The sequence below is a fragment of the Schistocerca gregaria genome, chromosome 8 (assembly GCF_023897955.1).
Source record: "Schistocerca gregaria isolate iqSchGreg1 chromosome 8, iqSchGreg1.2, whole genome shotgun sequence".
Lineage (NCBI taxonomy): Eukaryota > Metazoa > Arthropoda > Insecta > Orthoptera > Acrididae > Schistocerca > Schistocerca gregaria.
Genome location: NC_064927.1, coordinates 96,288,056 through 96,312,554, shown reverse-complemented (window position 1 = coordinate 96,312,554; position 24,499 = coordinate 96,288,056). Strand labels below are relative to the sequence as shown.

At 52.1% G+C, this 24,499-nt stretch overlaps 14 non-coding genes across 14 annotated transcripts; all 14 read right to left on the bottom strand.

Moving 5' to 3' along the window:
• Positions 1 to 187: 187 nt before the first annotated feature.
• Positions 188 to 259, bottom strand: Trnag-ccc (transfer RNA glycine (anticodon CCC)). Its single transcript has one exon. It is a non-coding gene; the product is annotated as a tRNA-Gly (tRNA).
• A 1,688-nt stretch (positions 260 to 1,947) lies between these two features.
• Trnag-ccc (transfer RNA glycine (anticodon CCC)) lies at positions 1,948 to 2,019 on the bottom strand. The gene has a single exon. It is a non-coding gene; the product is annotated as a tRNA-Gly (tRNA).
• Positions 2,020 to 3,707: 1,688 nt separating this feature from the next.
• Positions 3,708 to 3,779, bottom strand: Trnag-ccc (transfer RNA glycine (anticodon CCC)). The gene has a single exon. It is a non-coding gene; the product is annotated as a tRNA-Gly (tRNA).
• Positions 3,780 to 5,467: 1,688 nt separating this feature from the next.
• On the bottom strand, positions 5,468 to 5,539 carry Trnag-ccc (transfer RNA glycine (anticodon CCC)). Its single transcript has one exon. It is a non-coding gene; the product is annotated as a tRNA-Gly (tRNA).
• A 1,688-nt stretch (positions 5,540 to 7,227) lies between these two features.
• On the bottom strand, positions 7,228 to 7,299 carry Trnag-ccc (transfer RNA glycine (anticodon CCC)). Its single transcript has one exon. It is a non-coding gene; the product is annotated as a tRNA-Gly (tRNA).
• Positions 7,300 to 8,987: 1,688 nt separating this feature from the next.
• On the bottom strand, positions 8,988 to 9,059 carry Trnag-ccc (transfer RNA glycine (anticodon CCC)). Its single transcript has one exon. It is a non-coding gene; the product is annotated as a tRNA-Gly (tRNA).
• Positions 9,060 to 10,747: 1,688 nt separating this feature from the next.
• Trnag-ccc (transfer RNA glycine (anticodon CCC)) lies at positions 10,748 to 10,819 on the bottom strand. Its single transcript has one exon. It is a non-coding gene; the product is annotated as a tRNA-Gly (tRNA).
• Positions 10,820 to 12,507: 1,688 nt separating this feature from the next.
• Positions 12,508 to 12,579, bottom strand: Trnag-ccc (transfer RNA glycine (anticodon CCC)). Its single transcript has one exon. It is a non-coding gene; the product is annotated as a tRNA-Gly (tRNA).
• A 1,688-nt stretch (positions 12,580 to 14,267) lies between these two features.
• On the bottom strand, positions 14,268 to 14,339 carry Trnag-ccc (transfer RNA glycine (anticodon CCC)). The gene has a single exon. It is a non-coding gene; the product is annotated as a tRNA-Gly (tRNA).
• A 1,688-nt stretch (positions 14,340 to 16,027) lies between these two features.
• On the bottom strand, positions 16,028 to 16,099 carry Trnag-ccc (transfer RNA glycine (anticodon CCC)). The gene has a single exon. It is a non-coding gene; the product is annotated as a tRNA-Gly (tRNA).
• Positions 16,100 to 17,787: 1,688 nt separating this feature from the next.
• Trnag-ccc (transfer RNA glycine (anticodon CCC)) lies at positions 17,788 to 17,859 on the bottom strand. Its single transcript has one exon. It is a non-coding gene; the product is annotated as a tRNA-Gly (tRNA).
• A 1,688-nt stretch (positions 17,860 to 19,547) lies between these two features.
• Trnag-ccc (transfer RNA glycine (anticodon CCC)) lies at positions 19,548 to 19,619 on the bottom strand. Its single transcript has one exon. It is a non-coding gene; the product is annotated as a tRNA-Gly (tRNA).
• Positions 19,620 to 21,297: 1,678 nt separating this feature from the next.
• On the bottom strand, positions 21,298 to 21,369 carry Trnag-ccc (transfer RNA glycine (anticodon CCC)). Its single transcript has one exon. It is a non-coding gene; the product is annotated as a tRNA-Gly (tRNA).
• Positions 21,370 to 23,057: 1,688 nt separating this feature from the next.
• Trnag-ccc (transfer RNA glycine (anticodon CCC)) lies at positions 23,058 to 23,129 on the bottom strand. Its single transcript has one exon. It is a non-coding gene; the product is annotated as a tRNA-Gly (tRNA).
• Between the last annotated feature and the right edge of the window lie 1,370 nt (positions 23,130 to 24,499).

Sequence of the window (24,499 nt, the reverse complement as noted above, 5' to 3'; positions counted from 1 at the left end):
GCCGAGCGGCAGCGAGCGGCAGTCGAGCAAAGTCGGGCCAAGTCGACACACGATGAAGGGGCCGCCCACTTAGCTGCAACGAGGCGAGAGACGAGCAGATACTACTTGTGCAGCGACACTTGGCAATTTCGAGGATCGCATGGTGTTGAACACACACTATTGCGCTACGCAAAAACGACAGCCCTCTTGCGGTGGCCGGGAATCGAACCCGGATCAACTGCTTGGGAAGCAACCATGCTGACCGTTACACCACCACCGCCGCATTCCGCTGCACGCATCCTGTGTCGCGATGCGTTGCCGCCCCTGCTGCCACCAGAGGCCGAAGCGACCCTGCTGCAGGCGCCCTGCCCGCCGGCACATCCGAACGCGGGTCCACGCCGCTTCCAGGGCGATGCACTGTAACTAGACGCAGGACTGACTTCCGCTGAGAAGTCCACCCTGTCGTGTTCGGCATGGTGGGAAAAGAATTCCTGTGTGCTTCCCTGTCGCAGTGGGCAGCGCGTGACGTCTTCTCAAGGGCGTACGTTCGACCCTCACCCCAGCCATCTCATTTACTCTCCACGACGGTGAAACGCACAGCATAGCTTTTGCGAGGTAAAGCCGTGTTTACAGTTTATTACCACCCAGGCTCCTTTGCGTCAACGTGAGAGTGTTTGTTTCCAGTTATTACTAATTATAGTTTTGCTACTTACACTTGAGACTGAAAGCGATGTTTGTGTAGTATGACTTGGGCGCTTTGGGAGTGAGTAAGCGGGATCGTGGTGGCGGACAGAGTTCAGCGTTGTCGCCAGATTCGGCCGTAAAGTTCGTGGAGGAGAAATATTTCTGGACCCATTCACACGTAGCTGATACTTGAGGTATGTCCGGTATGGTCTAGTGGCTAGGATACCTGGCTTTCACACAGGAGGCCAGGGTTCGATTACTGGTAGCGGAACGTCAATTTTCCAGGCTGAGATGAGAAATCTTCTCAGGGCCGTTTTTCGTCTTCGTGGTGTTGCTGCTCTGGGTTCCAAGTATAAGGTGAGAGAAAGTCAAGGAAAAGAGATACATGCTCACGTGATTGGCGGGGCCGTTTTTAAGGAAGAGGAGATGATTTTGCGGTTTTGGACTGCTGATGCGACAGTGTTGCGTGGCTCGTTAGCCCTTTGGGGTATAGCGTCGTGCTGGTAACGAGAAGGTCATGGGTTCGATCCCTCCACAGGCCATCCCACTTTCTCCGCCAATAGGAAATGCAGTCTCCCGCGAGACTCTGCCACGTAGATTCCAAATGATCTGCACATCGAGCTACAAGTCTGAACGTTTCGCTCAGGGGTAGCCAACGGCCGGCTCCCTTTCGATTAATGAAGTTAAGCAGAGGTGGGCGTGGTTAGTGATTACATGGGTGATAGGCGGGATCTCTGCGTGCTATTGGACCTTTCCCCTTTCACCCCCACTCTCCCCCTTTTGTGTTACAGTGTTGATGTGCTATGATGCCTCCCACAGCAATTTAAATTACGTTAACGAACATAGGATCCAAAATTTAAAGAGGTTCTTTGCAAAAAGAGCGAACGTAAAGTGCAGGAACGACTTTGGCAGTAACAGAACCGTACGAACCCACAGATAATTTCCCAAATATCGTAGATAACACTGTAGGGGAGCAGTGAGAATTCCGAAATTTGTAAATGAAAATTTAGCTTTTCGAATTGGAAAGGAAAGGTAGTCTTGATTAGCGTGTTTCTCGCAGCCGATTGTCGTACTGCTTCTGTCATATTGGCCCTGCCGCCGAGCGGCAGCGAGCGGCAGTCGAGCAAAGTCGGGCCAAGTCGACACACGATGAAGGGGCCGCCCACTTAGCTGCAACGAGGCGAGAGACGAGCAGATACTACTTGTGCAGCGACACTTGGCAATTTCGAGGATCGCATGGTGTTGAACACACACTATTGCGCTACGCAAAAACGACAGCCCTCTTGCGGTGGCCGGGAATCGAACCCGGATCAACTGCTTGGGAAGCAACCATGCTGACCGTTACACCACCACCGCCGCATTCCGCTGCACGCATCCTGTGTCGCGATGCGTTGCCGCCCCTGCTGCCACCAGAGGCCGAAGCGACCCTGCTGCAGGCGCCCTGCCCGCCGGCACATCCGAACGCGGGTCCACGCCGCTTCCAGGGCGATGCACTGTAACTAGACGCAGGACTGACTTCCGCTGAGAAGTCCACCCTGTCGTGTTCGGCATGGTGGGAAAAGAATTCCTGTGTGCTTCCCTGTCGCAGTGGGCAGCGCGTGACGTCTTCTCAAGGGCGTACGTTCGACCCTCACCCCAGCCATCTCATTTACTCTCCACGACGGTGAAACGCACAGCATAGCTTTTGCGAGGTAAAGCCGTGTTTACAGTTTATTACCACCCAGGCTCCTTTGCGTCAACGTGAGAGTGTTTGTTTCCAGTTATTACTAATTATAGTTTTGCTACTTACACTTGAGACTGAAAGCGATGTTTGTGTAGTATGACTTGGGCGCTTTGGGAGTGAGTAAGCGGGATCGTGGTGGCGGACAGAGTTCAGCGTTGTCGCCAGATTCGGCCGTAAAGTTCGTGGAGGAGAAATATTTCTGGACCCATTCACACGTAGCTGATACTTGAGGTATGTCCGGTATGGTCTAGTGGCTAGGATACCTGTCTTTCACACAGGAGGCCAGGGTTCGATTACTGGTAGCGGAACGTCAATTTTCCAGGCTGAGATGAGAAATCTTCTCAGGGCCGTTTTTCGTCTTCGTGGTGTTGCTGCTCTGGGTTCCAAGTATAAGGTGAGAGAAAGTCAAGGAAAAGAGATACATGCTCACGTGATTGGCGGGGCCGTTTTTAAGGAAGAGGAGATGATTTTGCGGTTTTGGACTGCTGATGCGACAGTGTTGCGTGGCTCGTTAGCCCTTTGGGGTATAGCGTCGTGCTGGTAACGAGAAGGTCATGGGTTCGATCCCTCCACAGGCCATCCCACTTTCTCCGCCAATAGGAAATGCAGTCTCCCGCGAGACTCTGCCACGTAGATTCCAAATGATCTGCACATCGAGCTACAAGTCTGAACGTTTCGCTCAGGGGTAGCCAACGGCCGGCTCCCTTTCGATTAATGAAGTTAAGCAGAGGTGGGCGTGGTTAGTGATTACATGGGTGATAGGCGGGATCTCTGCGTGCTATTGGACCTTTCCCCTTTCACCCCCACTCTCCCCCTTTTGTGTTACAGTGTTGATGTGCTATGATGCCTCCCACAGCAATTTAAATTACGTTAACGAACATAGGATCCAAAATTTAAAGAGGTTCTTTGCAAAAAGAGCGAACGTAAAGTGCAGGAACGACTTTGGCAGTAACAGAACCGTACGAACCCACAGATAATTTCCCAAATATCGTAGATAACACTGTAGGGGAGCAGTGAGAATTCCGAAATTTGTAAATGAAAATTTAGCTTTTCGAATTGGAAAGGAAAGGTAGTCTTGATTAGCGTGTTTCTCGCAGCCGATTGTCGTACTGCTTCTGTCATATTGGCCCTGCCGCCGAGCGGCAGCGAGCGGCAGTCGAGCAAAGTCGGGCCAAGTCGACACACGATGAAGGGGCCGCCCACTTAGCTGCAACGAGGCGAGAGACGAGCAGATACTACTTGTGCAGCGACACTTGGCAATTTCGAGGATCGCATGGTGTTGAACACACACTATTGCGCTACGCAAAAACGACAGCCCTCTTGCGGTGGCCGGGAATCGAACCCGGATCAACTGCTTGGGAAGCAACCATGCTGACCGTTACACCACCACCGCCGCATTCCGCTGCACGCATCCTGTGTCGCGATGCGTTGCCGCCCCTGCTGCCACCAGAGGCCGAAGCGACCCTGCTGCAGGCGCCCTGCCCGCCGGCACATCCGAACGCGGGTCCACGCCGCTTCCAGGGCGATGCACTGTAACTAGACGCAGGACTGACTTCCGCTGAGAAGTCCACCCTGTCGTGTTCGGCATGGTGGGAAAAGAATTCCTGTGTGCTTCCCTGTCGCAGTGGGCAGCGCGTGACGTCTTCTCAAGGGCGTACGTTCGACCCTCACCCCAGCCATCTCATTTACTCTCCACGACGGTGAAACGCACAGCATAGCTTTTGCGAGGTAAAGCCGTGTTTACAGTTTATTACCACCCAGGCTCCTTTGCGTCAACGTGAGAGTGTTTGTTTCCAGTTATTACTAATTATAGTTTTGCTACTTACACTTGAGACTGAAAGCGATGTTTGTGTAGTATGACTTGGGCGCTTTGGGAGTGAGTAAGCGGGATCGTGGTGGCGGACAGAGTTCAGCGTTGTCGCCAGATTCGGCCGTAAAGTTCGTGGAGGAGAAATATTTCTGGACCCATTCACACGTAGCTGATACTTGAGGTATGTCCGGTATGGTCTAGTGGCTAGGATACCTGTCTTTCACACAGGAGGCCAGGGTTCGATTACTGGTAGCGGAACGTCAATTTTCCAGGCTGAGATGAGAAATCTTCTCAGGGCCGTTTTTCGTCTTCGTGGTGTTGCTGCTCTGGGTTCCAAGTATAAGGTGAGAGAAAGTCAAGGAAAAGAGATACATGCTCACGTGATTGGCGGGGCCGTTTTTAAGGAAGAGGAGATGATTTTGCGGTTTTGGACTGCTGATGCGACAGTGTTGCGTGGCTCGTTAGCCCTTTGGGGTATAGCGTCGTGCTGGTAACGAGAAGGTCATGGGTTCGATCCCTCCACAGGCCATCCCACTTTCTCCGCCAATAGGAAATGCAGTCTCCCGCGAGACTCTGCCACGTAGATTCCAAATGATCTGCACATCGAGCTACAAGTCTGAACGTTTCGCTCAGGGGTAGCCAACGGCCGGCTCCCTTTCGATTAATGAAGTTAAGCAGAGGTGGGCGTGGTTAGTGATTACATGGGTGATAGGCGGGATCTCTGCGTGCTATTGGACCTTTCCCCTTTCACCCCCACTCTCCCCCTTTTGTGTTACAGTGTTGATGTGCTATGATGCCTCCCACAGCAATTTAAATTACGTTAACGAACATAGGATCCAAAATTTAAAGAGGTTCTTTGCAAAAAGAGCGAACGTAAAGTGCAGGAACGACTTTGGCAGTAACAGAACCGTACGAACCCACAGATAATTTCCCAAATATCGTAGATAACACTGTAGGGGAGCAGTGAGAATTCCGAAATTTGTAAATGAAAATTTAGCTTTTCGAATTGGAAAGGAAAGGTAGTCTTGATTAGCGTGTTTCTCGCAGCCGATTGTCGTACTGCTTCTGTCATATTGGCCCTGCCGCCGAGCGGCAGCGAGCGGCAGTCGAGCAAAGTCGGGCCAAGTCGACACACGATGAAGGGGCCGCCCACTTAGCTGCAACGAGGCGAGAGACGAGCAGATACTACTTGTGCAGCGACACTTGGCAATTTCGAGGATCGCATGGTGTTGAACACACACTATTGCGCTACGCAAAAACGACAGCCCTCTTGCGGTGGCCGGGAATCGAACCCGGATCAACTGCTTGGGAAGCAACCATGCTGACCGTTACACCACCACCGCCGCATTCCGCTGCACGCATCCTGTGTCGCGATGCGTTGCCGCCCCTGCTGCCACCAGAGGCCGAAGCGACCCTGCTGCAGGCGCCCTGCCCGCCGGCACATCCGAACGCGGGTCCACGCCGCTTCCAGGGCGATGCACTGTAACTAGACGCAGGACTGACTTCCGCTGAGAAGTCCACCCTGTCGTGTTCGGCATGGTGGGAAAAGAATTCCTGTGTGCTTCCCTGTCGCAGTGGGCAGCGCGTGACGTCTTCTCAAGGGCGTACGTTCGACCCTCACCCCAGCCATCTCATTTACTCTCCACGACGGTGAAACGCACAGCATAGCTTTTGCGAGGTAAAGCCGTGTTTACAGTTTATTACCACCCAGGCTCCTTTGCGTCAACGTGAGAGTGTTTGTTTCCAGTTATTACTAATTATAGTTTTGCTACTTACACTTGAGACTGAAAGCGATGTTTGTGTAGTATGACTTGGGCGCTTTGGGAGTGAGTAAGCGGGATCGTGGTGGCGGACAGAGTTCAGCGTTGTCGCCAGATTCGGCCGTAAAGTTCGTGGAGGAGAAATATTTCTGGACCCATTCACACGTAGCTGATACTTGAGGTATGTCCGGTATGGTCTAGTGGCTAGGATACCTGGCTTTCACACAGGAGGCCAGGGTTCGATTACTGGTAGCGGAACGTCAATTTTCCAGGCTGAGATGAGAAATCTTCTCAGGGCCGTTTTTCGTCTTCGTGGTGTTGCTGCTCTGGGTTCCAAGTATAAGGTGAGAGAAAGTCAAGGAAAAGAGATACATGCTCACGTGATTGGCGGGGCCGTTTTTAAGGAAGAGGAGATGATTTTGCGGTTTTGGACTGCTGATGCGACAGTGTTGCGTGGCTCGTTAGCCCTTTGGGGTATAGCGTCGTGCTGGTAACGAGAAGGTCATGGGTTCGATCCCTCCACAGGCCATCCCACTTTCTCCGCCAATAGGAAATGCAGTCTCCCGCGAGACTCTGCCACGTAGATTCCAAATGATCTGCACATCGAGCTACAAGTCTGAACGTTTCGCTCAGGGGTAGCCAACGGCCGGCTCCCTTTCGATTAATGAAGTTAAGCAGAGGTGGGCGTGGTTAGTGATTACATGGGTGATAGGCGGGATCTCTGCGTGCTATTGGACCTTTCCCCTTTCACCCCCACTCTCCCCCTTTTGTGTTACAGTGTTGATGTGCTATGATGCCTCCCACAGCAATTTAAATTACGTTAACGAACATAGGATCCAAAATTTAAAGAGGTTCTTTGCAAAAAGAGCGAACGTAAAGTGCAGGAACGACTTTGGCAGTAACAGAACCGTACGAACCCACAGATAATTTCCCAAATATCGTAGATAACACTGTAGGGGAGCAGTGAGAATTCCGAAATTTGTAAATGAAAATTTAGCTTTTCGAATTGGAAAGGAAAGGTAGTCTTGATTAGCGTGTTTCTCGCAGCCGATTGTCGTACTGCTTCTGTCATATTGGCCCTGCCGCCGAGCGGCAGCGAGCGGCAGTCGAGCAAAGTCGGGCCAAGTCGACACACGATGAAGGGGCCGCCCACTTAGCTGCAACGAGGCGAGAGACGAGCAGATACTACTTGTGCAGCGACACTTGGCAATTTCGAGGATCGCATGGTGTTGAACACACACTATTGCGCTACGCAAAAACGACAGCCCTCTTGCGGTGGCCGGGAATCGAACCCGGATCAACTGCTTGGGAAGCAACCATGCTGACCGTTACACCACCACCGCCGCATTCCGCTGCACGCATCCTGTGTCGCGATGCGTTGCCGCCCCTGCTGCCACCAGAGGCCGAAGCGACCCTGCTGCAGGCGCCCTGCCCGCCGGCACATCCGAACGCGGGTCCACGCCGCTTCCAGGGCGATGCACTGTAACTAGACGCAGGACTGACTTCCGCTGAGAAGTCCACCCTGTCGTGTTCGGCATGGTGGGAAAAGAATTCCTGTGTGCTTCCCTGTCGCAGTGGGCAGCGCGTGACGTCTTCTCAAGGGCGTACGTTCGACCCTCACCCCAGCCATCTCATTTACTCTCCACGACGGTGAAACGCACAGCATAGCTTTTGCGAGGTAAAGCCGTGTTTACAGTTTATTACCACCCAGGCTCCTTTGCGTCAACGTGAGAGTGTTTGTTTCCAGTTATTACTAATTATAGTTTTGCTACTTACACTTGAGACTGAAAGCGATGTTTGTGTAGTATGACTTGGGCGCTTTGGGAGTGAGTAAGCGGGATCGTGGTGGCGGACAGAGTTCAGCGTTGTCGCCAGATTCGGCCGTAAAGTTCGTGGAGGAGAAATATTTCTGGACCCATTCACACGTAGCTGATACTTGAGGTATGTCCGGTATGGTCTAGTGGCTAGGATACCTGGCTTTCACACAGGAGGCCAGGGTTCGATTACTGGTAGCGGAACGTCAATTTTCCAGGCTGAGATGAGAAATCTTCTCAGGGCCGTTTTTCGTCTTCGTGGTGTTGCTGCTCTGGGTTCCAAGTATAAGGTGAGAGAAAGTCAAGGAAAAGAGATACATGCTCACGTGATTGGCGGGGCCGTTTTTAAGGAAGAGGAGATGATTTTGCGGTTTTGGACTGCTGATGCGACAGTGTTGCGTGGCTCGTTAGCCCTTTGGGGTATAGCGTCGTGCTGGTAACGAGAAGGTCATGGGTTCGATCCCTCCACAGGCCATCCCACTTTCTCCGCCAATAGGAAATGCAGTCTCCCGCGAGACTCTGCCACGTAGATTCCAAATGATCTGCACATCGAGCTACAAGTCTGAACGTTTCGCTCAGGGGTAGCCAACGGCCGGCTCCCTTTCGATTAATGAAGTTAAGCAGAGGTGGGCGTGGTTAGTGATTACATGGGTGATAGGCGGGATCTCTGCGTGCTATTGGACCTTTCCCCTTTCACCCCCACTCTCCCCCTTTTGTGTTACAGTGTTGATGTGCTATGATGCCTCCCACAGCAATTTAAATTACGTTAACGAACATAGGATCCAAAATTTAAAGAGGTTCTTTGCAAAAAGAGCGAACGTAAAGTGCAGGAACGACTTTGGCAGTAACAGAACCGTACGAACCCACAGATAATTTCCCAAATATCGTAGATAACACTGTAGGGGAGCAGTGAGAATTCCGAAATTTGTAAATGAAAATTTAGCTTTTCGAATTGGAAAGGAAAGGTAGTCTTGATTAGCGTGTTTCTCGCAGCCGATTGTCGTACTGCTTCTGTCATATTGGCCCTGCCGCCGAGCGGCAGCGAGCGGCAGTCGAGCAAAGTCGGGCCAAGTCGACACACGATGAAGGGGCCGCCCACTTAGCTGCAACGAGGCGAGAGACGAGCAGATACTACTTGTGCAGCGACACTTGGCAATTTCGAGGATCGCATGGTGTTGAACACACACTATTGCGCTACGCAAAAACGACAGCCCTCTTGCGGTGGCCGGGAATCGAACCCGGATCAACTGCTTGGGAAGCAACCATGCTGACCGTTACACCACCACCGCCGCATTCCGCTGCACGCATCCTGTGTCGCGATGCGTTGCCGCCCCTGCTGCCACCAGAGGCCGAAGCGACCCTGCTGCAGGCGCCCTGCCCGCCGGCACATCCGAACGCGGGTCCACGCCGCTTCCAGGGCGATGCACTGTAACTAGACGCAGGACTGACTTCCGCTGAGAAGTCCACCCTGTCGTGTTCGGCATGGTGGGAAAAGAATTCCTGTGTGCTTCCCTGTCGCAGTGGGCAGCGCGTGACGTCTTCTCAAGGGCGTACGTTCGACCCTCACCCCAGCCATCTCATTTACTCTCCACGACGGTGAAACGCACAGCATAGCTTTTGCGAGGTAAAGCCGTGTTTACAGTTTATTACCACCCAGGCTCCTTTGCGTCAACGTGAGAGTGTTTGTTTCCAGTTATTACTAATTATAGTTTTGCTACTTACACTTGAGACTGAAAGCGATGTTTGTGTAGTATGACTTGGGCGCTTTGGGAGTGAGTAAGCGGGATCGTGGTGGCGGACAGAGTTCAGCGTTGTCGCCAGATTCGGCCGTAAAGTTCGTGGAGGAGAAATATTTCTGGACCCATTCACACGTAGCTGATACTTGAGGTATGTCCGGTATGGTCTAGTGGCTAGGATACCTGGCTTTCACACAGGAGGCCAGGGTTCGATTACTGGTAGCGGAACGTCAATTTTCCAGGCTGAGATGAGAAATCTTCTCAGGGCCGTTTTTCGTCTTCGTGGTGTTGCTGCTCTGGGTTCCAAGTATAAGGTGAGAGAAAGTCAAGGAAAAGAGATACATGCTCACGTGATTGGCGGGGCCGTTTTTAAGGAAGAGGAGATGATTTTGCGGTTTTGGACTGCTGATGCGACAGTGTTGCGTGGCTCGTTAGCCCTTTGGGGTATAGCGTCGTGCTGGTAACGAGAAGGTCATGGGTTCGATCCCTCCACAGGCCATCCCACTTTCTCCGCCAATAGGAAATGCAGTCTCCCGCGAGACTCTGCCACGTAGATTCCAAATGATCTGCACATCGAGCTACAAGTCTGAACGTTTCGCTCAGGGGTAGCCAACGGCCGGCTCCCTTTCGATTAATGAAGTTAAGCAGAGGTGGGCGTGGTTAGTGATTACATGGGTGATAGGCGGGATCTCTGCGTGCTATTGGACCTTTCCCCTTTCACCCCCACTCTCCCCCTTTTGTGTTACAGTGTTGATGTGCTATGATGCCTCCCACAGCAATTTAAATTACGTTAACGAACATAGGATCCAAAATTTAAAGAGGTTCTTTGCAAAAAGAGCGAACGTAAAGTGCAGGAACGACTTTGGCAGTAACAGAACCGTACGAACCCACAGATAATTTCCCAAATATCGTAGATAACACTGTAGGGGAGCAGTGAGAATTCCGAAATTTGTAAATGAAAATTTAGCTTTTCGAATTGGAAAGGAAAGGTAGTCTTGATTAGCGTGTTTCTCGCAGCCGATTGTCGTACTGCTTCTGTCATATTGGCCCTGCCACCGAGCGGCAGCGAGCGGCAGTCGAGCAAAGTCGGGCCAAGTCGACACACGATGAAGGGGCCGCCCACTTAGCTGCAACGAGGCGAGAGACGAGCAGATACTACTTGTGCAGCGACACTTGGCAATTTCGAGGATCGCATGGTGTTGAACACACACTATTGCGCTACGCAAAAACGACAGCCCTCTTGCGGTGGCCGGGAATCGAACCCGGATCAACTGCTTGGGAAGCAACCATGCTGACCGTTACACCACCACCGCCGCATTCCGCTGCACGCATCCTGTGTCGCGATGCGTTGCCGCCCCTGCTGCCACCAGAGGCCGAAGCGACCCTGCTGCAGGCGCCCTGCCCGCCGGCACATCCGAACGCGGGTCCACGCCGCTTCCAGGGCGATGCACTGTAACTAGACGCAGGACTGACTTCCGCTGAGAAGTCCACCCTGTCGTGTTCGGCATGGTGGGAAAAGAATTCCTGTGTGCTTCCCTGTCGCAGTGGGCAGCGCGTGACGTCTTCTCAAGGGCGTACGTTCGACCCTCACCCCAGCCATCTCATTTACTCTCCACGACGGTGAAACGCACAGCATAGCTTTTGCGAGGTAAAGCCGTGTTTACAGTTTATTACCACCCAGGCTCCTTTGCGTCAACGTGAGAGTGTTTGTTTCCAGTTATTACTAATTATAGTTTTGCTACTTACACTTGAGACTGAAAGCGATGTTTGTGTAGTATGACTTGGGCGCTTTGGGAGTGAGTAAGCGGGATCGTGGTGGCGGACAGAGTTCAGCGTTGTCGCCAGATTCGGCCGTAAAGTTCGTGGAGGAGAAATATTTCTGGACCCATTCACACGTAGCTGATACTTGAGGTATGTCCGGTATGGTCTAGTGGCTAGGATACCTGGCTTTCACACAGGAGGCCAGGGTTCGATTACTGGTAGCGGAACGTCAATTTTCCAGGCTGAGATGAGAAATCTTCTCAGGGCCGTTTTTCGTCTTCGTGGTGTTGCTGCTCTGGGTTCCAAGTATAAGGTGAGAGAAAGTCAAGGAAAAGAGATACATGCTCACGTGATTGGCGGGGCCGTTTTTAAGGAAGAGGAGATGATTTTGCGGTTTTGGACTGCTGATGCGACAGTGTTGCGTGGCTCGTTAGCCCTTTGGGGTATAGCGTCGTGCTGGTAACGAGAAGGTCATGGGTTCGATCCCTCCACAGGCCATCCCACTTTCTCCGCCAATAGGAAATGCAGTCTCCCGCGAGACTCTGCCACGTAGATTCCAAATGATCTGCACATCGAGCTACAAGTCTGAACGTTTCGCTCAGGGGTAGCCAACGGCCGGCTCCCTTTCGATTAATGAAGTTAAGCAGAGGTGGGCGTGGTTAGTGATTACATGGGTGATAGGCGGGATCTCTGCGTGCTATTGGACCTTTCCCCTTTCACCCCCACTCTCCCCCTTTTGTGTTACAGTGTTGATGTGCTATGATGCCTCCCACAGCAATTTAAATTACGTTAACGAACATAGGATCCAAAATTTAAAGAGGTTCTTTGCAAAAAGAGCGAACGTAAAGTGCAGGAACGACTTTGGCAGTAACAGAACCGTACGAACCCACAGATAATTTCCCAAATATCGTAGATAACACTGTAGGGGAGCAGTGAGAATTCCGAAATTTGTAAATGAAAATTTAGCTTTTCGAATTGGAAAGGAAAGGTAGTCTTGATTAGCGTGTTTCTCGCAGCCGATTGTCGTACTGCTTCTGTCATATTGGCCCTGCCGCCGAGCGGCAGCGAGCGGCAGTCGAGCAAAGTCGGGCCAAGTCGACACACGATGAAGGGGCCGCCCACTTAGCTGCAACGAGGCGAGAGACGAGCAGATACTACTTGTGCAGCGACACTTGGCAATTTCGAGGATCGCATGGTGTTGAACACACACTATTGCGCTACGCAAAAACGACAGCCCTCTTGCGGTGGCCGGGAATCGAACCCGGATCAACTGCTTGGGAAGCAACCATGCTGACCGTTACACCACCACCGCCGCATTCCGCTGCACGCATCCTGTGTCGCGATGCGTTGCCGCCCCTGCTGCCACCAGAGGCCGAAGCGACCCTGCTGCAGGCGCCCTGCCCGCCGGCACATCCGAACGCGGGTCCACGCCGCTTCCAGGGCGATGCACTGTAACTAGACGCAGGACTGACTTCCGCTGAGAAGTCCACCCTGTCGTGTTCGGCATGGTGGGAAAAGAATTCCTGTGTGCTTCCCTGTCGCAGTGGGCAGCGCGTGACGTCTTCTCAAGGGCGTACGTTCGACCCTCACCCCAGCCATCTCATTTACTCTCCACGACGGTGAAACGCACAGCATAGCTTTTGCGAGGTAAAGCCGTGTTTACAGTTTATTACCACCCAGGCTCCTTTGCGTCAACGTGAGAGTGTTTGTTTCCAGTTATTACTAATTATAGTTTTGCTACTTACACTTGAGACTGAAAGCGATGTTTGTGTAGTATGACTTGGGCGCTTTGGGAGTGAGTAAGCGGGATCGTGGTGGCGGACAGAGTTCAGCGTTGTCGCCAGATTCGGCCGTAAAGTTCGTGGAGGAGAAATATTTCTGGACCCATTCACACGTAGCTGATACTTGAGGTATGTCCGGTATGGTCTAGTGGCTAGGATACCTGGCTTTCACACAGGAGGCCAGGGTTCGATTACTGGTAGCGGAACGTCAATTTTCCAGGCTGAGATGAGAAATCTTCTCAGGGCCGTTTTTCGTCTTCGTGGTGTTGCTGCTCTGGGTTCCAAGTATAAGGTGAGAGAAAGTCAAGGAAAAGAGATACATGCTCACGTGATTGGCGGGGCCGTTTTTAAGGAAGAGGAGATGATTTTGCGGTTTTGGACTGCTGATGCGACAGTGTTGCGTGGCTCGTTAGCCCTTTGGGGTATAGCGTCGTGCTGGTAACGAGAAGGTCATGGGTTCGATCCCTCCACAGGCCATCCCACTTTCTCCGCCAATAGGAAATGCAGTCTCCCGCGAGACTCTGCCACGTAGATTCCAAATGATCTGCACATCGAGCTACAAGTCTGAACGTTTCGCTCAGGGGTAGCCAACGGCCGGCTCCCTTTCGATTAATGAAGTTAAGCAGAGGTGGGCGTGGTTAGTGATTACATGGGTGATAGGCGGGATCTCTGCGTGCTATTGGACCTTTCCCCTTTCACCCCCACTCTCCCCCTTTTGTGTTACAGTGTTGATGTGCTATGATGCCTCCCACAGCAATTTAAATTACGTTAACGAACATAGGATCCAAAATTTAAAGAGGTTCTTTGCAAAAAGAGCGAACGTAAAGTGCAGGAACGACTTTGGCAGTAACAGAACCGTACGAACCCACAGATAATTTCCCAAATATCGTAGATAACACTGTAGGGGAGCAGTGAGAATTCCGAAATTTGTAAATGAAAATTTAGCTTTTCGAATTGGAAAGGAAAGGTAGTCTTGATTAGCGTGTTTCTCGCAGCCGATTGTCGTACTGCTTCTGTCATATTGGCCCTGCCGCCGAGCGGCAGCGAGCGGCAGTCGAGCAAAGTCGGGCCAAGTCGACACACGATGAAGGGGCCGCCCACTTAGCTGCAACGAGGCGAGAGACGAGCAGATACTACTTGTGCAGCGACACTTGGCAATTTCGAGGATCGCATGGTGTTGAACACACACTATTGCGCTACGCAAAAACGACAGCCCTCTTGCGGTGGCCGGGAATCGAACCCGGATCAACTGCTTGGGAAGCAACCATGCTGACCGTTACACCACCACCGCCGCATTCCGCTGCACGCATCCTGTGTCGCGATGCGTTGCCGCCCCTGCTGCCACCAGAGGCCGAAGCGACCCTGCTGCAGGCGCCCTGCCCGCCGGCACATCCGAACGCGGGTCCACGCCGCTTCCAGGGCGATGCACTGTAACTAGACGCAGGACTGACTTCCGCTGAGAAGTCCACCCTGTCGTGTTCGGCATGGTGGGAAAAGAATTCCTGTGTGCTTCCCTGTCGCAGTGGGCAGCGCGTGACGTCTTCTCAAGGGCGTACGTTCGACCCTCACCCCAGCCATCTCATTTACTCTCCACGACGGTGAAACGCACAGCATAGCTTTTGCGAGGTAAAGCCGTGTTTACAGTTTATTACCACCCAGGCTCCTTTGCGTCAACGTGAGAGTGTTTGTTTCCAGTTATTACTAATTATAGTTTTGCTACTTACACTTGAGACTGAAAGCGATGTTTGTGTAGTATGACTTGGGCGCTTTGGGAGTGAGTAAGCGGGATCGTGGTGGCGGACAGAGTTCAGCGTTGTCGCCAGATTCGGCCGTAAAGTTCGTGGAGGAGAAATATTTCTGGACCCATTCACACGTAGCTGATACTTGAGGTATGTCCGGTATGGTCTAGTGGCTAGGATACCTGTCTTTCACACAGGAGGCCAGGGTTCGATTACTGGTAGCGGAACGTCAATTTTCCAGGCTGAGATGAGAAATCTTCTCAGGGCCGTTTTTCGTCTTCGTGGTGTTGCTGCTCTGGGTTCCAAGTATAAGGTGAGAGAAAGTCAAGGAAAAGAGATACATGCTCACGTGATTGGCGGGGCCGTTTTTAAGGAAGAGGAGATGATTTTGCGGTTTTGGACTGCTGATGCGACAGTGTTGCGTGGCTCGTTAGCCCTTTGGGGTATAGCGTCGTGCTGGTAACGAGAAGGTCATGGGTTCGATCCCTCCACAGGCCATCCCACTTTCTCCGCCAATAGGAAATGCAGTCTCCCGCGAGACTCTGCCACGTAGATTCCAAATGATCTGCACATCGAGCTACAAGTCTGAACGTTTCGCTCAGGGGTAGCCAACGGCCGGCTCCCTTTCGATTAATGAAGTTAAGCAGAGGTGGGCGTGGTTAGTGATTACATGGGTGATAGGCGGGATCTCTGCGTGCTATTGGACCTTTCCCCTTTCACCCCCACTCTCCCCCTTTTGTGTTACAGTGTTGATGTGCTATGATGCCTCCCACAGCAATTTAAATTACGTTAACGAACATAGGATCCAAAATTTAAAGAGGTTCTTTGCAAAAAGAGCGAACGTAAAGTGCAGGAACGACTTTGGCAGTAACAGAACCGTACGAACCCACAGATAATTTCCCAAATATCGTAGATAACACTGTAGGGGAGCAGTGAGAATTCCGAAATTTGTAAATGAAAATTTAGCTTTTCGAATTGGAAAGGAAAGGTAGTCTTGATTAGCGTGTTTCTCGCAGCCGATTGTCGTACTGCTTCTGTCATATTGGCCCTGCCGCCGAGCGGCAGCGAGCGGCAGTCGAGCAAAGTCGGGCCAAGTCGACACACGATGAAGGGGCCGCCCACTTAGCTGCAACGAGGCGAGAGACGAGCAGATACTACTTGTGCAGCGACACTTGGCAATTTCGAGGATCGCATGGTGTTGAACACACACTATTGCGCTACGCAAAAACGACAGCCCTCTTGCGGTGGCCGGGAATCGAACCCGGATCAACTGCTTGGGAAGCAACCATGCTGACCGTTACACCACCACCGCCGCATTCCGCTGCACGCATCCTGTGTCGTGATGCGTTGCCGCCCCTGCTGCCACCAGAGGCCGAAGCGACCCTGCTGCAGGCGCCCTGCCCGCCGGCACATCCGAACGCGGGTCCACGCCGCTTCCAGGGCGATGCACTGTAACTAGACGCAGGACTGACTTCCGCTGAGAAGTCCACCCTGTCGTGTTCGGCATGGTGGGAAAAGAATTCCTGTGTGCTTCCCTGTCGCAGTGGGCAGCGCGTGACGTCTTCTCAAGGGCGTACGTTCGACCCTCACCCCAGCCATCTCATTTACTCTCCACGACGGTGAAACGCACAGCATAGCTTTTGCGAGGTAAAGCCGTGTTTACAGTTTATTACCACCCAGGCTCCTTTGCGTCAACGTGAGAGTGTTTGTTTCCAGTTATTACTAATTATAGTTTTGCTACTTACACTTGAGACTGAAAGCGATGTTTGTGTAGTATGACTTGGGCGCTTTGGGAGTGAGTAAGCGGGATCGTGGTGGCGGACAGAGTTCAGCGTTGTCGCCAGATTCGGCCGTAAAGTTCGTGGAGGAGAAATATTTCTGGACCCATTCACACGTAGCTGATACTTGAGGTATGTCCGGTATGGTCTAGTGGCTAGGATACCTGGCTTTCACACAGGAGGCCAGGGTTCGATTACTGGTAGCGGAACGTCAATTTTCCAGGCTGAGATGAGAAATCTTCTCAGGGCCGTTTTTCGTCTTCGTGGTGTTGCTGCTCTGGGTTCCAAGTATAAGGTGAGAGAAAGTCAAGGAAAAGAGATACATGCTCACGTGATTGGCGGGGCCGTTTTTAAGGAAGAGGAGATGATTTTGCGGTTTTGGACTGCTGATGCGACAGTGTTGCGTGGCTCGTTAGCCCTTTGGGGTATAGCGTCGTGCTGGTAACGAGAAGGTCATGGGTTCGATCCCTCCACAGGCCATCCCACTTTCTCCGCCAATAGGAAATGCAGTCTCCCGCGAGACTCTGCCACGTAGATTCCAAATGATCTGCACATCGAGCTACAAGTCTGAACGTTTCGCTCAGGGGTAGCCAACGGCCGGCTCCCTTTCGATTAATGAAGTTAAGCAGAGGTGGGCGTGGTTAGTGATTACATGGGTGATAGGCGGGATCTCTGCGTGCTATTGGACCTTTCCCCTTTCACCCCCACTCTCCCCCTTTTGTGTTACAGTGTTGATGTGCTATGATGCCTCCCACAGCAATTTAAATTACGTTAACGAACATAGGATCCAAAATTTAAAGAGGTTCTTTGCAAAAAGAGCGAACGTAAAGTGCAGGAACGACTTTGGCAGTAACAGAACCGTACGAACCCACAGATAATTTCCCAAATATCGTAGATAACACTGTAGGGGAGCAGTGAGAATTCCGAAATTTGTAAATGAAAATTTAGCTTTTCGAATTGGAAAGGAAAGGTAGTCTTGATTAGCGTGTTTCTCGCAGCCGATTGTCGTACTGCTTCTGTCATATTGGCCCTGCCGCCGAGCGGCAGCGAGCGGCAGTCGAGCAAAGTCGGGCCAAGTCGACACACGATGAAGGGGCCGCCCACTTAGCTGCAACGAGGCGAGAGACGAGCAGATACTACTTGTGCAGCGACACTTGGCAATTTCGAGGATCGCATGGTGTTGAACACACACTATTGCGCTACGCAAAAACGACAGCCCTCTTGCGGTGGCCGGGAATCGAACACGGATCAACTGCTTGGGAAGCAACCATGCTGACCGTTACACCACCACCGCCGCATTCCGCTGCACGCATCCTGTGTCGTGATGCGTTGCCGCCCCTGCTGCCACCAGAGGCCGAAGCGACCCTGCTGCAGGCGCCCTGCCCGCCCGCACATCCGAACGCGGGTCCACGCCGCTTCCAGGGCGATGCACTGTAACTAGACGCAGGACTGACTTCCGCTGAGAAGTCCACCCTGTCGTGTTCGGCATGGTGGGAAAAGAATTCCTGTGTGCTTCCCTGTCGCAGTGGGCAGCGCGTGACGTCTTCTCAAGGGCGTACGTTCGACCCTCACCCCAGCCATCTCATTTACTCTCCACGACGGTGAAACGCACAGCATAGCTTTTGCGAGGTAAAGCCGTGTTTACAGTTTATTACCACCCAGGCTCCTTTGCGTCAACGTGAGAGTGTTTGTTTCCAGTTATTACTAATTATAGTTTTGCTACTTACACTTGAGACTGAAAGCGATGTTTGTGTAGTATGACTTGGGCGCTTTGGGAGTGAGTAAGCGGGATCGTGGTGGCGGACAGAGTTCAGCGTTGTCGCCAGATTCGGCCGTAAAGTTCGTGGAGGAGAAATATTTCTGGACCCATTCACACGTAGCTGATACTTGAGGTATGTCCGGTATGGTCTAGTGGCTAGGATACCTGGCTTTCACACAGGAGGCCAGGGTTCGATTACTGGTAGCGGAACGTCAATTTTCCAGGCTGAGATGAGAAATCTTCTCAGGGCCGTTTTTCGTCTTCGTGGTGTTGCTGCTCTGGGTTCCAAGTATAAGGTGAGAGAAAGTCAAGGAAAAGAGATACATGCTCACGTGATTGGCGGGGCCGTTTTTAAGGAAGAGGAGATGATTTTGCGGTTTTGGACTGCTGATGCGACAGTGTTGCGTGGCTCGTTAGCCCTTTGGGGTATAGCGTCGTGCTGGTAACGAGGAGGTCATGGGTTCGATCCCTCCACAGGCCATCCCACTTTCTCCGCCAATAGGAAATGCAGTCTCCCGCGAGACTCTGCCACGTAGATTCCAAATGATCTGCACATCGAGCTACAAGTCTGAACGTTTCGCTCAGGGGTAGCCAACGGCCGGCTCCCTTTCGATTAATGAAGTTAAGCAGAGGTGGGCGTGGTTAGTGATTACATGGGTGATAGGCGGGATCTCTGCGTGCTATTGGACCTTTCCCCTTTCACCCCCACTCTCCCCCTTTTGTGTTACAGTGTTGATGTGCTATGATGCCTCCCACAGCAATTTAAATTACGTTAACGAACATAGGATCCAAAATTTAAAGAGGTTCTTTGCAAAAAGAGCGAACGTAAAGTGCAGGAACGACTTTGGCAGTAACAGAACCGTACGAACCCACAGATAATTTCCCAAATATCGTAGATAACACTGTAGGGGAGCAGTGAGAATTCCGAAATTTGTAAATGAAAATTTAGCTTTTCGAATTGGAAAGGAAAGGTAGTCTTGATTAGCGTGTTTCTCGCAGCCGATTGTCGTACTGCTTCTGTCATATTGGCCCTGCCGCCGAGCGGCAGCGAGCGGCAGTCGAGCAAAGTCGGGCCAAGTCGACACACGATGAAGGGGCCGCCCACTTAGCTGCAACGAGGCGAGAGACGAGCAGATACTACTTGTGCAGCGACACTTGGCAATTTCGAGGATCGCATGGTGTTGAACACACACTATTGCGCTACGCAAAAACGACAGCCCTCTTGCGGTGGCCGGGAATCGAACCCGGATCAACTGCTTGGGAAGCAACCATGCTGACCGTTACACCACCACCGCCGCATTCCGCTGCACGCATCCTGTGTCGCGATGCGTTGCCGCCCCTGCTGCCACCAGAGGCCGAAGCGACCCTGCTGCAGGCGCCCTGCCCGCCGGCACATCCGAACGCGGGTCCACGCCGCTTCCAGGGCGATGCACTGTAACTAGACGCAGGACTGACTTCCGCTGAGAAGTCCACCCTGTCGTGTTCGGCATGGTGGGAAAAGAATTCCTGTGTGCTTCCCTGTCGCAGTGGGCAGCGCGTGACGTCTTCTCAAGGGCGTACGTTCGACCCTCACCCCAGCCATCTCATTTACTCTCCACGACGGTGAAACGCACAGCATAGCTTTTGCGAGGTAAAGCCGTGTTTACAGTTTATTACCACCCAGGCTCCTTTGCGTCAACGTGAGAGTGTTTGTTTCCAGTTATTACTAATTATAGTTTTGCTACTTACACTTGAGACTGAAAGCGATGTTTGTGTAGTATGACTTGGGCGCTTTGGGAGTGAGTAAGCGGGATCGTGGTGGCGGACAGAGTTCAGCGTTGTCGCCAGATTCGGCCGTAAAGTTCGTGGAGGAGAAATATTTCTGGACCCATTCACACGTAGCTGATACTTGAGGTATGTCCGGTATGGTCTAGTGGCTAGGATACCTGGCTTTCACACAGGAGGCCAGGGTTCGATTACTGGTAGCGGAACGTCAATTTTCCAGGCTGAGATGAGAAATCTTCTCAGGGCCGTTTTTCGTCTTCGTGGTGTTGCTGCTCTGGGTTCCAAGTATAAGGTGAGAGAAAGTCAAGGAAAAGAGATACATGCTCACGTGATTGGCGGGGCCGTTTTTAAGGAAGAGGAGATGATTTTGCGGTTTTGGACTGCTGATGCGACAGTGTTGCGTGGCTCGTTAGCCCTTTGGGGTATAGCGTCGTGCTGGTAACGAGAAGGTCATGGGTTCGATCCCTCCACAGGCCATCCCACTTTCTCCGCCAATAGGAAATGCAGTCTCCCGCGAGACTCTGCCACGTAGATTCCAAATGATCTGCACATCGAGCTACAAGTCTGAACGTTTCGCTCAGGGGTAGCCAACGGCCGGCTCCCTTTCGATTAATGAAGTTAAGCAGAGGTGGGCGTGGTTAGTGATTACATGGGTGATAGGCGGGATCTCTGCGTGCTATTGGACCTTTCCCCTTTCACCCCCACTCTCCCCCTTTTGTGTTACAGTGTTGATGTGCTATGATGCCTCCCACAGCAATTTAAATTACGTTAAGGAACATAGGATCCAAAATTTAAAGAGGTTCTTTGCAAAAAGAGCGAACGTAAAGTGCAGGAACGACTTTGGCAGTAACAGAACCGTACGAACCCACAGATAATTTCCCAAATATCGTAGATAACACTGTAGGGGAGCAGTGAGAATTCCGAAATTTGTAAATGAAAATTTAGCTTTTCGAATTGGAAAGGAAAGGTAGTCTTGATTAGCGTGTTTCTCGCAGCCGATTGTCGTACTGCTTCTGTCATATTGGCCCTGCCGCCGAGCGGCAGCGAGCGGCAGTCGAGCCAAGTCGACACACGATGAAGGGGCCGCCCACTTAGCTGCAACGAGGCGAGAGACGAGCAGATACTACTTGTGCAGCGACACTTGGCAATTTCGAGGATCGCATGGTGTTGAACACACACTATTGCGCTACGCAAAAACGACAGCCCTCTTGCGGTGGCCGGGAATCGAACCCGGATCAACTGCTTGGGAAGCAACCATGCTGACCGTTACACCACCACCGCCGCATTCCGCTGCACGCATCCTGTGTCGCGATGCGTTGCCGCCCCTGCTGCCACCAGAGGCCGAAGCGACCCTGCTGCAGGCGCCCTGCCCGCCGGCACATCCGAACGCGGGTCCACGCCGCTTCCAGGGCGATGCACTGTAACTAGACGCAGGACTGACTTCCGCTGAGAAGTCCACCCTGTCGTGTTCGGCATGGTGGGAAAAGAATTCCTGTGTGCTTCCCTGTCGCAGTGGGCAGCGCGTGACGTCTTCTCAAGGGCGTACGTTCGACCCTCACCCCAGCCATCTCATTTACTCTCCACGACGGTGAAACGCACAGCATAGCTTTTGCGAGGTAAAGCCGTGTTTACAGTTTATTACCACCCAGGCTCCTTTGCGTCAACGTGAGAGTGTTTGTTTCCAGTTATTACTAATTATAGTTTTGCTACTTACACTTGAGACTGAAAGCGATGTTTGTGTAGTATGACTTGGGCGCTTTGGGAGTGAGTAAGCGGGATCGTGGTGGCGGACAGAGTTCAGCGTTGTCGCCAGATTCGGCCGTAAAGTTCGTGGAGGAGAAATATTTCTGGACCCATTCACACGTAGCTGATACTTGAGGTATGTCCGGTATGGTCTAGTGGCTAGGATACCTGTCTTTCACACAGGAGGCCAGGGTTCGATTACTGGTAGCGGAACGTCAATTTTCCAGGCTGAGATGAGAAATCTTCTCAGGGCCGTTTTTCGTCTTCGTGGTGTTGCTGCTCTGGGTTCCAAGTATAAGGTGAGAGAAAGTCAAGGAAAAGAGATACATGCTCACGTGATTGGCGGGGCCGTTTTTAAGGAAGAGGAGATGATTTTGCGGTTTTGGACTGCTGATGCGACAGTGTTGCGTGGCTCGTTAGCCCTTTGGGGTATAGCGTCGTGCTGGTAACGAGAAGGTCATGGGTTCGATCCCTCCACAGGCCATCCCACTTTCTCCGCCAATAGGAAATGCAGTCTCCCGCGAGACTCTGCCACGTAGATTCCAAATGATCTGCACATCGAGCTACAAGTCTGAACGTTTCGCTCAGGGGTAGCCAACGGCCGGCTCCCTTTCGATTAATGAAGTTAAGCAGAGGTGGGCGTGGTTAGTGATTACATGGGTGATAGGCGGGATCTCTGCGTGCTATTGGACCTTTCCCCTTTCACCCCCACTCTCCCCCTTTTGTGTTACAGTGTTGATGTGCTATGATGCCTCCCACAGCAATTTAAATTACGTTAACGAACATAGGATCCAAAATTTAAAGAGGTTCTTTGCAAAAAGAGCGAACGTAAAGTGCAGGAACGACTTTGGCAGTAACAGAACCGTACGAACCCACAGATAATTTCCCAAATATCGTAGATAACACTGTAGGGGAGCAGTGAGAATTCCGAAATTTGTAAATGAAAATTTAGCTTTTCGAATTGGAAAGGAAAGGTAGTCTTGATTAGCGTGTTTCTCGCAGCCGATTGTCGTACTGCTTCTGTCATATTGGCCCTGCCGCCGAGCGGCAGCGAGCGGCAGTCGAGCAAAGTCGGGCCAAGTCGACACACGATGAAGGGGCCGCCCACTTAGCTGCAACGAGGCGAGAGACGAGCAGATACTACTTGTGCAGCGACACTTGGCAATTTCGAGGATCGCATGGTGTTGAACACACACTATTGCGCTACGCAAAAACGACAGCCCTCTTGCGGTGGCCGGGAATCGAACACGGATCAACTGCTTGGGAAGCAACCATGCTGACCGTTACACCACCACCGCCGCATTCCGCTGCACGCATCCTGTGTCGTGATGCGTTGCCGCCCCTGCTGCCACCAGAGGCCGAAGCGACCCTGCTGCAGGCGCCCTGCCCGCCCGCACATCCGAACGCGGGTCCACGCCGCTTCCAGGGCGATGCACTGTAACTAGACGCAGGACTGACTTCCGCTGAGAAGTCCACCCTGTCGTGTTCGGCATGGTGGGAAAAGAATTCCTGTGTGCTTCCCTGTCGCAGTGGGCAGCGCGTGACGTCTTCTCAAGGGCGTACGTTCGACCCTCACCCCAGCCATCTCATTTACTCTCCACGACGGTGAAACGCACAGCATAGCTTTTGCGAGGTAAAGCCGTGTTTACAGTTTATTACCACCCAGGCTCCTTTGCGTCAACGTGAGAGTGTTTGTTTCCAGTTATTACTAATTATAGTTTTGCTACTTACACTTGAGACTGAAAGCGATGTTTGTGTAGTATGACTTGGGCGCTTTGGGAGTGAGTAAGCGGGATCGTGGTGGCGGACAGAGTTCAGCGTTGTCGCCAGATTCGGCCGTAAAGTTCGTGGAGGAGAAATATTTCTGGACCCATTCACACGTAGCTGATACTTGAGGTATGTCCGGTATGGTCTAGTGGCTAGGATACCTGGCTTTCACACAGGAGGCCAGGGTTCGATTACTGGTAGCGGAACGTCAATTTTCCAGGCTGAGATGAGAAATCTTCTCAGGGCCGTTTTTCGTCTTCGTGGTGTTGCTGCTCTGGGTTCCAAGTATAAGGTGAGAGAAAGTCAAGGAAAAGAGATACATGCTCACGTGATTGGCGGGGCCGTTTTTAAGGAAGAGGAGATGATTTTGCGGTTTTGGACTGCTGATGCGACAGTGTTGCGTGGCTCGTTAGCCCTTTGGGGTATAGCGTCGTGCTGGTAACGAGGAGGTCATGGGTTCGATCCCTCCACAGGCCATCCCACTTTCTCCGCCAATAGGAAATGCAGTCTCCCGCGAGACTCTGCCACGTAGATTCCAAATGATCTGCACATCGAGCTACAAGTCTGAACGTTTCGCTCAGGGGTAGCCAACGGCCGGCTCCCTTTCGATTAATGAAGTTAAGCAGAGGTGGGCGTGGTTAGTGATTACATGGGTGATAGGCGGGATCTCTGCGTGCTATTGGACCTTTCCCCTTTCACCCCCACTCTCCCCCTTTTGTGTTACAGTGTTGATGTGCTATGATGCCTCCCACAGCAATTTAAATTACGTTAACGAACATAGGATCCAAAATTTAAAGAGGTTCTTTGCAAAAAGAGCGAACGTAAAGTGCAGGAACGACTTTGGCAGTAACAGAACCGTACGAACCCACAGATAATTTCCCAAATATCGTAGATAACACTG